Source organism: Rhea americana, unplaced genomic scaffold, assembly GCF_003343005.1.
Source record: "Rhea americana isolate MKP2758 unplaced genomic scaffold, rheAme1 scaffold_183, whole genome shotgun sequence".
Classification (NCBI taxonomy): Eukaryota; Metazoa; Chordata; class Aves; order Rheiformes; family Rheidae; genus Rhea; species Rhea americana.
In genome coordinates this window covers 383664-399300 of record NW_028185961.1, presented here as the reverse complement: position 1 = coordinate 399300, position 15637 = coordinate 383664, and the positions used below count along the sequence as shown (strand labels likewise).

Genomic DNA, 15637 nt, shown 5'->3' with positions numbered 1-15637 from the left:
TGGGCTGAGGAATATGAGCAAAGACAGARCCGTCTCCTTCCAAGTGTGGCCCGAACAACAGGCCGCTCACTCGCAGATAACGGCGTCGGCCACGGAAAACAGGGTGARTGCTTTGCCGAGGGAAGTCACACGTATCAAATAGTTTTGGAGGATTCTGAGAAGCAAACACYGAAGCTCAGGAGAATATTAGTATCAAGGCAGCAACCGCTTCAGTTTTCCCTTAGAAAGCAAGCACACACTAGCGACTAGAGTTGATTTAATTGGACTGATTATGAGATAGAAAACTGTAAACTCATTAGCAGAAGCTTAGTGTATCAAAATTGTTTCTGCTGTTCTGTTTTATGAAGTGAAACAATTTAGCATTGGACACCAAGGACTGGAAGCCTTTGTGAGCACAAAAAATAATTGTGTTTTTCCCCAGCAAATATGACATTTTTTCAATGTGATGCAACTTTTTTGGACATTAATGCAAATTCTCAGTTTTATGTAATATTTTTGCACACACACAAAAAAAGAAAATGGTTTTTATGGTGAAATTATAGACTATTTCAATAGCAGAAAAACAGTCTCTTTATCTTGGGCCAGGRACATCTCTACTGCCACCACTAGCTGAAAATCTAGTCCTGTAACAACGTGAATTCTTCAGCTCATACTCAAGGTAGTAACGTTCTCCATTAGCAAAACCTGATAACCCCAGCTTAATTAATCAGCTTAAYCCTAACCCAGAAGCAACTTTGGGGTTCAGTAGTAAATCTAATTTCTTTTCCTTGTCTGGACTGAATTCAACCTGAACCCTAGGTCTTGTGTTTCACTGTGGAAGCGGTAGCCCTACAGCAGTCCCTGTGGCCTTTGGAGGCCCAGTAATGCTGTGGTGGGTCCAGAACTTTGCTTTTTTGAGCATGTGRGAACTTAGGCCCTACCAGATTCTTCAGATGTAGCCAGGTGGTGAGGCTTGACAAAACCTTCAACGCTAATCACAGTATAACTTGGTGACTTCTCTTGCCTCTCCACCTAGACATGGTCAGAAAGGCTACCTYCATAAAGGAGTCCTTCCTTGATCAAAATCTTTCCAGTTACCCTGAGCAGTGTTGCAGCAGGAGGGCATAAAAGTGATTTATGTAATAGCACTGTGATATTTCTGTACTACTCTCCATTCCCTTAATACCTAGTTTGCTTCTTGCTCCACAGCTCTGCAGTTCTGTGTTACTGAGAAGATGTCTATATTTGTTACTTTTCAGCTCTCACATATTATTCCAAGGGTAAAGTACTGAAATTAGAGAAACTAATTTAAAAACCCTTGTTATTAAATAAGTGTATACTGGTTAACACTCTGATAGGTTTTTGACATAAGAGGGAAGTTGCTGGCAAAAGTATATCATAAACCAGAGCATTCATATTAATTAACAGAGAGCAGACTTAGCATTTCCATACGGATTTTTCAAAGGTTGACTTGTTTCTGTATGCAAACAAGGATATCAATATACCAGCTGAAAACCAGTGTGAAATGAAGAAATTATTTTAGAAAACATGCAGCTTGTTTGTAAAGCTTGGTATCTAGTGAGTTAGTTTGAAGGAAATGTTTGAAAAAGGTTTCCATATTACTGTGAATAGAAATACCATGCATAATTAGACTAATTTGATTTCATAAAAGAGCCTCTCCTCTTGATTTCTGGTTCCTGACGATTTGTTTGGGTGATAATAGCGTATCCTGTGCTGTAAGGTTCTCCCCAAAACTTTAACATTCTTGTTAAGATAATACTATTCCTTTAGCAAACATAGTTCAGACTAGGAGTGCTTATCGCACTGCTAGTTTTTTTTTTGGGGGGGAGTTGTTTTTAATATGATGCTCATCATCACAATTGCCCTGTTAGTGATGGCAAATCCTAGGCAACACAGCTTGCTTGCATGAGTAGGGCAGTATGTCCAGGTCTGCCTTTATACCATCCATCCGTTTCAATATGTTAGCCAGGCTGGTAAGCTCGAGAAAGCTGAAGGGCAAGACTGTCCTTTGCTCCCGCGATAGAGGCTTTAGTGCTCAGGAGGTAACTAGGAATGTTTTGTTAASTTGGCATTAGTAGCTGGATTGCTACTGGCCCTTCATTCAAGGCAGCTCTTCTTGCACAGCGGAAGTGGTGTGTTCTTGAAGTGCTGTCATCTTACTGTTGGTTTTTGTCTCTCCAAAWAGCCAGGGACCTTGACATCTCCAGCCACAAATTTACTCATTTCCACAGCATCTGCCTTGTTTTCTTTATTAAAACTATGCTCTAAGGAGCAAAATGCTGGTTACATCGTTGATCAAATAGCAACACAATGGGAGCCAGCCCGTATATATTCTTTTACATGATACCATGAGTTTGCTGGTAGACCCCATATCGTACTGAAAAGTTCCACACTCCTGCACACCAGTAGTTACGCTACAAACCAGTGCTTTTGGTCACATAAATGGGGTTGTTATTTGGAGCTAATCTCATCTACAGCTGTATTCAGTTAAGAACTGGAGGTCTAGTTTGAATAGTCGAAGTGCAAGTCTCACGCTTTGGGTAGCATCCCATCMGCATCGCTCAGATTCTGTTCGGAGCCTAAAGAGATGTAAGGCCCTTCCACGTAACCCGGACCATTCCTGCCAGTTCTGCTAGGTAGCTGCTGCAGTCGGTTAGCCTCAACCTCTGCTTTTATGGTTGCCTCTACCGTAATGTCTTGTATTTATAAGATATCTGTATGAGACAGGACAGTAGTTATTGGGGGCTTCCAAGCAGAGAAGTGAGACAGAGAAGGATTAAGGAAAGTGTGTTTTTAAGGATATTTAAAGTTAGTGCAAGCTAGATACCAATAAGATAATYCCTACATAGAAGTTAGGATCTGCCTTAGTGGATTTTGAAGTTTTGACTTTCCTGAGTGGAGTGCGTAATCAAATTTGGCCTTCCTGCCTGAGCTGCTGGCTGCCTGAATAAGTAGGCACTCCTCCTTTCATTTTGATATTATTGTGTTATTAAGCCTGTTTCCTGTTTATAGATTGATATATTTTAACAAAATAATTCTTTTGATTATTTTTATTCGATTTAGTCTGGGGCACTGACTTCTCTTATTGCATTCTTGAATGTTTGTTTTCATGGACAGTTAGAAAGTCCTTCATAAAGTAAAATATTTCCACAGGAAAAATAAATAACACAAACATTGACCTTTCAGTCCCAAGGAGAGTGTCTACTTAAGATCCTCACAGCTTCTCGCCTCAATGCAGGCTGACATTTGCAAGGTTGATAAGTTGCTTATTTGGATGTAAATCATCGTGGAAGGAAAATACTGTCATCTCACCAATCATGATAGCACAGTCTACCTATTTTCTGTTTAAGTGATAGATAATATACCACATAAATTCATCATTAATGCATAATTTAAATGATGGGTGCTATTAAGTAGCAGTGTGGAGGTGTGAAAAGAAAGAGGTTGTTAAAACATTGAAAAATCTGCTCTATTTAATAAGAGAAAAAATGTCTATCAGTGAGTTTGCCAACTATGATTTAAAACATCTTTGCAACCAACTATCTACACTGATAGTGTTTTAGAGGTTAGAAATAGCTCTTTGAACATGAGTCATGATGAATTCTAATGAAGATSTGCCAGCATTTGATACATAAAATTGAGAAAAATGAAGGTATTTTTTTTTCTTTATTGGTACTGTCCTTTGAAGACCTTGTGTCTTTCACACCTTCTTCTGACAGCCGGAAGGGTAAGCGGTTCCCTGTGCCAGCCGCAGCAGCAAGCCAGCTGCCTGCCCTCCCTGTTCCTAGTTTAGCCTGTTTCCAATCTTCCACCAATCTTTAGAATTTTATTACTGGCATAACCAGGCTTGCTGAGTGCTCTGGCACACACTGATCATGGCTTCAATTTAATGGTATTTTTAACAAAGCAGTGTGGCAGCAGAGGATCCAGAGGAGAGAGAGATTTGTGAGGAGCTCTGTGTTCTTCTGTGCAGGCAGACGCAGCAGAAGCCCTAGAGGAAAGTTTCAGTGTCTGGCATGACATGGAGATGAGGAGAGAAATGCAAGATCCTGACCTTCCTGACACTGCTGGGTCCCTGAGGAACAGATCCATCCTTTGTACTGAGACCTCCAACAGTACTTGCATAGCCATCACTATTGAAAATGTGCATGCATAAGAATGACACTTAAAGCTTCACAGTCACATGAGAGCCTTCAGCACCAAGACTTAAAATGCCTTCAGGGAGCGACACTTCTGACCTGGATTCATCTCACAAGAGTCACGTGTTGTGGCAGTATGACCCTGCTGAACAAGCTGGGTACTGTCTTACTCCTCATCTTGCCATTATCGGATCTCATTTTGGTATTACTAGACAAATTGCTGTGCCCACTACTGCTATTCTGGGCAGATAACACTTATTTAGAGGCTTCCCAGCTTATCCCGTGCTTCTGACACTCACAGGGGATATTTCATTAAATGTCACTGAGCAAAGTCGTACTTACCATATAAAATCCACTGCTTCTGAGTTTTTTATGGTTGCTGCAAACCTTACTTTTTCAACCAGAGTTTGCCTTCATTGGACTATTTGGCAGAAGTTTAATACTTACATGGATAGAGCTCTGACAAAATATTTTGTTGTTAGCGTTACAYGCACTCGAAACGTGTACAGCCCTTTTGGTACCGGAAATGCTGTGTCCTGGGTCCTGTCTCTTCACACGGTGAGTGACTCCAGGCTCTGGTGGCAAAGCCACCTTGTAGATCTTTCCATAAGGGCAAGTGTTGAGGAGATCACACCCCAAATTAATTCCAAAGGTAGCCCTGAACTTTCACTGGAACTTGTCCATTCCTTATAGACCATTGTCTTCAAACAGCTTTTAATGACAGAAAAGAAGAAACTTAGTACGTCTGCTAGATATGTGATAGGTCTTCCTGGGACATCCTCTGCTTTTATATATCCAGTCTCTGTCCCCACACCTCCATCTCAAAACTTTTTACTAAATAAATAGAATAATAGATTCATCTACTTTAAAATGATTGGCAAGCCTTTATCCTAAATATCAAGGCAAAGCCAAAATCATATCCTTCAGTCTGAGACCTGCAAGTCAGCACAGTGAAACAGCCCACTGACTTTTAATAAATGCCCTGCACTTGACATGACAGCGAAGTCAAATGCCGAGTTCAGGAGAGCAGGAATTCATTTCTTGATCAGGTAATAGAATCATAGAATCAGTWAGGTTGGAAGGGACCTCTGGAGATCATCTAGTCCAACCCCCCATGCTAAAGCAGGGTCACCTAGAGCATGTTAGCCAGGGTTGCATCTAGGCGGGCCTTAAATATCTCCACAGAAGGAGGCTCCACARTCTCTCTGGGCAACCTGTTCCAGTCTCACAGTGAAGAARTTCCCCCTCACGTTCAGGCGGAGCTTCCACCGAATGAGTCGTTCCTGTCCTCGCTGCTGCATCTTCAAGCCGAAGGTCCTTTCTTGGGATCTCACTGGTTCTTCAGGGTCATGGGGCAGTTTTGGGGTCCCATACCACACTCTCTCTGATTTTTTTCTATACCACTCTCTCTCTGATTTTTTTCTCTGATTTTCCAGAGTCTTCAGCAATATGGCTTAGGAAATRGGAAGAAAATGAGGGTCCGTATCCGTACTGTCCCCACACCCTGATGTGAGGTTGCAGTGTGTGTTATGATAAAGACATCTCATCAAAAATTGAAGGGAAGACTGATTTTAAAGCAGACATTTTCGTGCAACTTTTGGTGGGAAAGTTTGCGTCAAAGCAAGTAAAATATACCTAATTACTTCACTGTGGTTCTAAGATTTGCTGCCTTAAGCACTTGTTCCCTCCCCCCGGTTTATTTAAGCAGTCCTCAGTATGAGCAGCCATTAATTACCTTAAAGTGTGAGCAGTCGCCCCTCCCCACCACCGCCCCGCATTCCACGCTGGTGTATAGGGGCAGTGCGTGCCCGCGTTCTCCACCTCCGTCCTTCCAGCACTTAGTGATCTGGGGAAACCACTTACATTCTGGGTACAGAGACAGTGCTGTGGAGTCAGTATCTTACTCTCCTGTGCTGCATGGAGGCTGGACTAACGTGTAGCCCTTTAAAAGCAAGTAAAGCTCAAAGAATTACATTGAGATTAGAGGAAAGCAGCTATCAAGACCTGCTTTAGCAGCTGAATTTTGGGGGGGAAATCAGATAAAAATGTGTCTTAATTTAGCTTTTGCTAGGTAAACTGTATTGAGACCCCTGGAGCTGCTGCCTCCGTGTTTTCTGCGTAGAAACAGTTCTGCTCTACCAACATACATTTTGCAAGAATAAGCTGGTGTACGCGGGACTACATTGCCTTCAAGTTCTAAGCTCAGATCAACCTTCAGTGATCAGATTGTGGCATGAGGCTTCCTAATCGGAGCACTTTCAATAGTGYGTCCTTATTGTGGTCCAGCCAGCATCCAGAGGTGAATCTGAGAGTACAGATATCCTTTGAGCTGCAAATGTGTGAGATGCATTGCATCAGGAATTGTTCTCCTGGTGATAATTTCCATATACTACTACTTGTTTTTCCTGTAAGGAAAATTTGAAGAAAAAAGATTTTGAACATCTGAGAAAAGCTTTAAATTTGAATTTTAGTGTCAGCTATATGGAGAGTTTGGAGTTCAAACATGCTAKGAGTATGCAATTGATTTTAGGAAGTTATAATTTCCACTCTCMTTTTTGGTAGTTTACAGTGACTTTCAGGATCAAAGCAACACCTCTCAAAGGACATTAAAGTCTGCTGGCAGTCTTTCAGTATATCCAAGTAAAAAATAGCTTATCTTCTGCCTTTGAATAAATAAATAAATGAATATAACTAGAGGGTAAAATGCAGCAATGGAAATATTTTAAGCATTGACTAACAGGGGCAGGGCTATAAATGTCTATGGCCTGGGAGCAGCTGAGAAGAGAAGGGGGAGGTTGTTCTGCTCCCCCCTGCGCCTTCCAGCTTGGTGAGTGTCTGCTGGGTTGCTCTAGCTGCAGGGAAGCAGAGGTTGCTGAGTATTCAAGAGAAAAATCAGGAATTGAGGGCTCGAGGTGAGTGACTTACTGGGAAACTGAGCTGTGAAAGTCATGAGAACGAAGGGGATGGGAACAGACCCCGCGGTGAGGTGTGGGAGCCTTGCTGGGAGGAGAGGCTGTTCCTGGGAGGCGATGAATGCGCGTCAGAGCGTTTGCTCGCTTTGCCCTGGTGTGAGTAATGGCACAAGGTGTAAAACAGGAGAGAAGCAAATTTAGCATTCACAGAATGGTAAGTAGACGATTCTCATTTGCTAAATAGATAATGTGTTTATGGAATGACCTCGRAACTAGGAAGATTCATATACAGGCAGATAACACAGAAGGGAAGAAAAAGACTAATAATTATAGCAATGCTAAATTTTCTTTTTTTWAAAAAATGYATTTTATTGTTTCCCTGTGGATCTATACTAAATAGATCGTCAAGTTCCTTCTTACAGCTGTGTTATGGATCTATCAGACATCAATCAGTAGCCATATGAAACTAAGTTAACAGAGCTAGAGGTTTCTAGCTAGTATAATAGTGTGTGTGCGTGTGTATATATATATATATATATATATATAGTATGTGTGTATATATATATAATAAAAATATATACTGGTAGTATAATATTCCCTGAATATTAATATAATATTCCCTGAATGTAAAGCCATGGAGGGGCTCCACTCTACAAGTTCCGCTTTCTTCTGCATTGACATTAGCTCAAAAACTACTYAGGCTATGAAAACATTCAGTGTTAMTGTCTGTRAACAAAAACTGCACTCATGATTTCAGATCATCTCTCAAGGCTTTCTGCATCTAACGGTTGTACAAGTGTCTTCACCTTCTAAATTATTGTCAATAAAAAATGTTGGTACCAAAGAACTTGAAACACCAATTTAAAACGTGTAACTGCTTGCTGCTGTCCACAGCTTCTAAAGCTATGCTGCATGTCTTCCAGTAGGCCTGGAACTAGGCTTCAGCTAGGCTGTTAGCCTTGGGAGGCCGAGCTTTAAAGGGAAGGAAGTCATTACAAGCAATTTACGCGAGAATAAAAATCCCCATGATGATGCAGGCCCCAACATCAGGTCCTTTCTAAGTAGGCGCACGTTAGCGAGCATTCCGGTGCGGAGCTGCATCAAGTATGTCCATTCTTGATTTAACATCTCATGCAGCATATCCCTGTTCCCCCCGCCCTTTCTTTTCCCTTTCAGRTTTCCGAGGAGCTTTTGAAATGGTAAAAGATATTAGTATAGGCCTATGAAAGACTCTGTTAAAGAGGCGTTTCTTGCATAAAATAACTTTTTTAAAAAGTAAAGGTATCGTTGCCATTGAAGACAAAAAGCAATTAGAAAACACTGTTTTCCATATTTGTGCTAGCCTTATTGGAAGGCTCTACTGTGATACATAACACTGATTTTTATGATAGACAGTAATTTTACAAATATAGCTGAACAAAGCATTAAAATCTGCATCAATTATATTCATCAGTTTTCTTACACACTTGGGATAAAGAAAAGCAGAATCTCACTACTGCTCAATAAGACACGACCCAAAATCAAATGCMTAAAGGTTATCTCACACATCAGGCTCTTGCGTGTTGTTTCCTAACTATATTTTAGGGCCAGCAACGCGGCTACCATCATCCCAATGCCCCTGCTGGCTTCCTGCCGCTCTGCCAGGTTCCTGGTTCTCCCTTAGTCGTCTGCCGTCAGCTTCAGCAGGACCGCTGAGAGCACCAAATAAGCCAGAGTTTACATGAAGACTGTTGAAAAAGGGAGGAAATTAGCTTGCTTGAAATAGAGTTAAAAATGTGTTAGTTTACTCTTGTGTTTTTACTGGTGTATGTTTATGTGTGTRTRTATATTWTATATGTATCTGTATACCTATATCTTCATTTCACCTAAATCAAGGAGTACTGTACATATTGAGTTAAAGCTACGTAGCAGAACTGTGCTAATCATAATTCCAGTTTGAGTTCAATTTATATTTCCTGCTTCTTTCTTCACACATTTATGCATATTTTTGTAGGTGTCACAGGCTTATCTAGAAAGCTGCAAYAGCAGGGTTGGGCTTTCTTGCCCTCAGCCAGTTTGTTTCAGGTGAAGGTCCCCCTTCTTAGGAGAGGTTTGAGAGCCAGGTGCATGGTTATCTATATGTCTTGGGCCAAGAAAGGCCCCTAGGAGCTGSCTTTCTCTTGTAAAGGCAGGGGAAGTGGCAACCGAGCTCTGTTGGACCAATTTAAAAAAAATCAGACTGTAACTAGGAGCTAAAATGAGTTTATCTATACAGGATACCTGCTTGGATAGATAGAGCAGGAATGGATGGAACAGGAAAGTTGTTCTGTGTATTMATCTTGATTAGGGGGYGGGTTTAGCTCAGTTGGGTAGAGCGTGGTGCTGCTAATGCCAAGATCGCGGGTTCAGTCCCCGTGTGGGCTCACTGAGGGTTGGACTAGGTGATCTCCAGAGGTCCCTTCCAACCTCACCATTCTGTGATTTTGACAGAAATGAGTATTTCATTTGAAGCGGGTATTAGAGTTTTATAGCACACTGTAGATAGGCTGTGGTTTTTGGTAATTCTGATAGATAAATTCATCTTTACTTGCTTAACATGCGTGCAGGTTCTCCTGTATTTAGAAGGTTGACATCCTGGATATTGTGCTAGTAGCACTGAACTCCCTTACAAGTAATTCTTTATAGCACATTTTAATGAATGTGATGGTTGTCATTTCATCTTTACTTGCTATTCTTGCAGGCTTTACTTACTTACAGATTGTATTTTAGAAATCTCAACGTTCTTCCTGTTCTTGTTACTCCATGCTCTCCTTGGCCTGTGTACGGAAGTGCAGTGTCCAAAGTGGACAGGCTGTCTAGCTGGGAGACACCAGTCCTGAGCCAAGCCAGACTTTCCTCCCCTGCTGTGTCAATGGTATTCTTCCCAGCTGTTTGTGGATCACATTGCAGTATTTAGTTGTGATCCAAGGTAGTCTCCCGCCACCACCCCAGTCTTTCTGTTGAGTGCTTAGTAAGCTAGTCCCCGTACTGTAGCTGCACGTTTGACTTCTTGTTCCTACATGCAGTACTTCATACTTGTTCTTCTCTGCTTACCATCTGGCCCACAGGCTCTCCCAYGTGGTTTCTGGTGCAGAAACAATATCTAACTTAGGACAAAATAAGAACAGAAAGCTGAATGTGACTGATTTCAATTCATGTATTTTAAAAATGTGAAATGCCTTAAATTGGGTGCCAGATCTGTTCTCTTCCTTTCTGTTGCTTTACAATAATGTTTTATTTTAATTATTCCCTCTTCCCTTGTTGAAGAAAAACAGGGGAAGGATAGAAGCTCATTCTAAAAAGCCCATCTCCTTGAGCAGCAGTGCTTTAATGCCTCTCTGCCTTGTTAAAGCCCGAGTAGCTTAGGAAAGGCATTGGGCCATGCCAGGTGCTGGTTTGGGGAGAGGAAATCATTTCTGTCCAAGGGCAGTGTGTGTGTGTAGCCAGGGCCAGGGGAAATCTACAGTCAGGCAGCGATCGTGTTACCTTGCTTCTCTTCTGGGATTGATATGAGAAAACTTTTCCAAAAACAAAGTAGGGCTGACTGTAACAATGCCAGTTCTGTATATTTGTAGCACTTGTGATGAGAGAGAGAGGTGCTTTCTATTCCACTTTCTCCTTCAGAAGCTATGTCTACTAATTGCGAGAATGGTTGAGGTGTGTGTTGTTCAGTAAAAATCCTACCCTTAGAGGAATGCAAGTTGAAGTGCAGGTAAGAATTATGCTGGAAGAGAAACGAGGGGTTACTGAAGGAAAAAAGTTGAATATGAATCAACAGTGCCAGTGTGATGGGGGGCCAAATATAAAAGCAAACACAGGTATCTGATATATGTACCAAGCATAACCTGCAAGAAGTACAGCGTGATCGTTCGTCTTTATGCAGAGGCAGTAGGAGCTTAGCTGGAGACCACATCCTCATGTAGGCAGAGCATTTCAAGAAAGCCCTGAGCCAGCTGGGAGGGAGTCAAAAGAGAGCAGTAAAAACAGCCAGAGGTCTAGAAACAAGTCAAAGTGAGATTAGTTATTGTGAAGAAAACAAGAGTGGGGATTGGAAAACTGTTTCAAAGGCGAGGAGAAATCATTCTTCTTGTCCAAAATGGATAGTGTGGAATTCATGGGTGTAAACTGCAACAAGAAATGGTCTCACAAGGCGTCAATGTAGGGAGGGATCAACAGTTGGGGTGACAAACAGGTTGCTGGGGACCATTGCAAAATAGCCCAAGTTAAGGGTCTCTCCGGAGATGTTAGGCAGACATCTATGGGATGGTTGTGTCTCAGGAGAGGAAGTGCTCGTGGTGACCTCTTGAAGTCCCTGGCAACCTGGTGGTTCCTCTGCTTTGAGCTCATTGAACAGAAGTTCTGACCTTGCATTTATCTTAAGGTATCCAAACTAGCACTGAGCATAAGAAGTGGAAGAGTATCTGAGTGGCAGAGATGCTTCCAGGCCGATGCTGCCCAGAAGAACGGCTGAAGTGGAAGGTGGACTGACAAAGGCAGGCCAGTAGGCCAAAACGTAGATAAGTTCAGATACTCTTACTGCTTTATCCCAGTGATGACGTAGGAGCCATCACCAAGTTGCTCAGTAGTACGCAGCGGCCTGCAGAATTTTGAAGGATAGTGTACCAGGTTTTTGCTTTTGGCCATAAACCATAGTGTTTGAAGACAGACATTCAGCTTGCTCTAATTAAACTTTTAAGACAGTAGCACTGGTAGTAGGGAGGGAATTATGCTTTACCCTCTTACTATAAAATTGGGTCATATTTTCCAGAATTTTTTATTTTTAGTGAGCATAGCTGCGGTCCTCTAGCCAGGAGTTTCTAAAAGAGCTTGCTAATGAATGAGAGGAAAATGGACAATAGATTTGGGATTGTTTTTGGGAAAGTTTTGGGTTAAATACTTTAATCTTGAATTGTATGAACGTTTTTATTTTGAATGATATGAAAGATTTTCGATACTTATTTCTATGCAGATGTATAGCTGCTTATATATTCACTCTTGCTAACAGACCTTTTCCCTTCTCCTCTTTCCAAATTCTGCATTCACAAGATAAATAGTCTAATAAGAATGGCTGAGAGGTGGAAGGCAGATGAAGCAAAACTTGTGAGCTCCCAGTGCTTTCAGCTGGAAGCACTTACAGTAATAATGTTTTGTAATGAGCCATAATTTAGTCTGTTTGTGTTCTTGTGCAGAATTACGTCTTTGTTTGAGACATGGCCTTTTATATTTACTTGTTTTGTTGCAATGAAAGTCTTTGTAACATTAATTCCGCAATGAATTTCAGCCCAGCACTTAGATTATTCTCAGAGGAGCAACCCCAAAGCAGAACATTTCTTTAAAGATTTCAACTTCTCTTAGTTTGCATCCAATTACATAGCTGGTTTCCACTGGGAAAGGAGGACAGTCGGGCAGTTCTCTCTGCTGCTTTTAGGGCTGCTTCCTTCAGTGTGCTCGCAGGGGGCGCTTTGATACCGCCTAGACACCTTGCAGCAGCCTGAAAGCCCAAGGGAGGTAGTAGCAAAAGGTTTTTGTAAGCAAGGAGGTAATTTAGATTATGCACCAGCAGAAGCACTCTTTAATTGCCCCTCTAATACTTCCCTCTGCTCTTGCTTTTTGCGGTAACCCTGCGTCTTCATTGCTGGGTGCTACCCCGGCACCTCTTCCTGATTTCAAGTTTAGATCTCCTCTTTCATCTCACTCACAGCACTGCGCTTGTTTTAAGAACTCAACCCATATGTGATTTAGATTGCGTTTGATACCGACTATGTCTGCAGTGGGGAAACCTGATCATGATTCATTAACCAGGACTGCGTTGGTCTTCTGGCTTAAATGGGGAATTTGGCTTCTCATCCCATTTTTTTTTATTCTTTGTGGGTGGGAGGGAAGAATTTCTCAAGCTGTTTGAAAGATGGATTTCGATTTAATCTTTTTGAAGAACACTTATCTGCAACTGAGAAGTGAGTATAAAGGCTGCCTAGTAAAACAGGAGCAACCTCCTGCAGGATGGAAGTGTAATTCCACTCCCGTGAAGAGTGCCATGCAACCTATTGTAGCTTTCAAGAGCAAAAGGCAGCTGCTGAAAGATCCTGAACTATCAGCACTTTCATCCTCAAAACACCTGAGGTACACTCCTTAATTATGAGTGACTGTGTACGCCACGTCGTTCTGCAGGTGGGTTCAGCCGTAGATGGCTTTACTGACTGAGGAAGCTGTAGTAGTGCTTGTGATCTGCCTGGGGTCTTTTCGACCCTTTTGTACTCTGACTTACCCATTTCCTTGAACAGAAAGAAGTCTCCAAGTAGAGCGCAGTCACCAAAAGTGACTTTCTTCTTGGAGAAAGGTTCTTGTGACTCTTTAAAGAGCAGAAATAGTGCTCTGAATGTTTAGGCAATCCATTAAATTCCCCCTTCCTGCTCCTGGGCAGCATGGCCTTCCTGGCCAGAGCCTTGTATTTGAGAGGAAAAAAAGGGGAAAAAAAAACCCAAATAATCTATGTAACACTGTATGCCATCTATAATTGCAAATGTGTATCATACTCATCACATATGTGATATGTGCTGGCGAATGATAGCTGTTTGTGTGCAAGTTGTTTATATTTGTTATGTATCAGATGAGATGAGAATCCAAGCAAAGTTCAGAGATTCTGCTCTTGGGCTGTGGGGATTGATACACTGAAGCAGAGCACTGCTGCGGTTTTGTTGCTGGCGGTTTGGGGGTTTTTTGTACTCTACTTGACGTAAACTACAGGAACAACAGTTCCTTCTGGGTCCGAGTAGCTACAGTGGTCATTCTTTATAAACTTAACTATGTGCTTCTCRTTGTGGTGCACGATGATCATTTTTGATGGTGAAAATGTTGCCAAACTTCTCCCATTCAGCCTGATGCTTGGCACTTTCTAATAGTGCCGTCGATAGGTTGCAGAATCCCTTCTAGAGGATCATCAGTTAAAATAATCAATAAGGGTATGTCTCAAAGCACTTGATTTGAGAAGTTACACTTACACGTGACTGTTTTATTGCTTTAGTTGTGATGCATTTAATTTCTGCTCTAGGGTTGCACAAATGTAGTATTTCCTAACCACTTTTTTAATTACCTTAAACTGACATTCAGCTTTAGGCCTCAAATTTTTTCCCAGACAGTTGCTAACAGGGCTTACGCATATCCTCTGCTTTTGAGGATGTGTGCAGGTCTGCAGGTTTTATTACTAGGAAGCTTGAGGAAAAACATAATTTAGATGGTTTTGAAACTAAAATGGTGGAATCCAATTTTCTCTGCTTTTTAAGCAGATCCTTGACCTGAATACCTGAAATTTTGGAAATTAACATAATCAACCAAAACAGTCGTCTCCCTCGTGTGGTGCTCCTCCAGTGCATATTTTTCTTTTATTGTCTGTTTTATATCACTAAATTAATGACATTTCTGAAAAAGCATCTTGATTATACGCATCAGATAATGTCACCTGAACTTATTGTATACAAGAAAGTTCTGTGACAAGAGAAAATAGCTGCTGCTTTTCATATCTGACATTTTTAGAAGATTAGGAAGACAAAAAGCACTGGTCTTCAAAAATTGATGTGATCCGAGGTTGAGAGTTTGGGTTTTGCAGGGCCTGTCTGATGAGAAGTCCGTGATGAAAGTCTTCTTGCAGAGTCTCTATCTTTTGCCCCTTGTGCGCTTTTTCCGAGCTTAAGCTCTGGGCTGCCAATACTCTTTTTTTCTCCCATCACACAAATGAAATTAAGTGAACAGGCTGGCACACCTTGTCTGTAGCCTGAAAAGAAGGTGAGGGAGTATATGTAAACAGACCCAGCGGGGATGGCATTCAGAACAGGACAGTAGGGAATGAATCAAAAAATCATACAGTTGTGTTCTGCATGAGCAAGAATAACATCTTCCCGATTTTCCATTCCTGTAGGGTGACGCTTCGTGGCATTGCGGCAAGCTCTACTGGAGTATGAAGAAAGCCTCAGAAGTTCATGTAAGTCTGTATCTTCGAACGTATGAGTCACAAAAGCAGCTGCTGGTTGTCTAGCTGCTTAAAATATAAGGAAATTCATATACTAGGAAAAACTGATGGAAAGGGGCTTACACACGCACGATTGCAGGGGCAGGAAAAGGTAAGGATTTGCAAACAAGGTTAAGAAAAAAAAAGGGAGCCCAGACCAAGGGGCACGTGGCAGGGCAGGGGCTCTGCTGCGTGTGTGCTTACAACGGCGCTCAGGGCAGGGGCTCACGGCCCTGGGCTGAGCTGAGCGGAGTCCCTGAGCAGGGGAGGCTCCAGGGGAGGCTGGTCAGGGCCATCGAGAGGTCTCTTGGTGCCCTCAGGTGCACTTGGTGCCCTGACATCAAGTTGAACAGAGAAATTTTCGTGCATTACTTAGYTGTATTCAGTTCTTAATGTTTTAGTTACACTTACAGATCTACTCTGCACTCCAGAGATAAACARGGCATTAAGCTAAAGTGAGGACAGCTGTGCCCTGGTAATCGCATAGCCAATTTCAGAGTTGCACGGGGTTTAGAAAGCCATAAAAAGTTACTAAACCATAGCTGAAATTTTACATAACGGGCTTA

The 15637-nt window shown here is 41.9% G+C and overlaps 1 protein-coding gene across 3 annotated transcripts in view; it reads left to right on the top strand.

Annotated features, from left to right (window-relative positions):
• LOC146597464 (protocadherin-15-like) overlaps positions 1-15637 on the top strand; it is a 593579-nt gene that overhangs the window by 275241 nt on the left and 302701 nt on the right. For all 3 annotated transcript variants that reach the window (XM_085302026.1, XM_085302025.1, XM_085302024.1), the window contains exon 7: positions 14982-15044. The gene's annotated coding sequence lies outside the window, so the exon portion shown is untranslated. The remainder of the gene's footprint in view (positions 1-14981; positions 15045-15637) is intronic.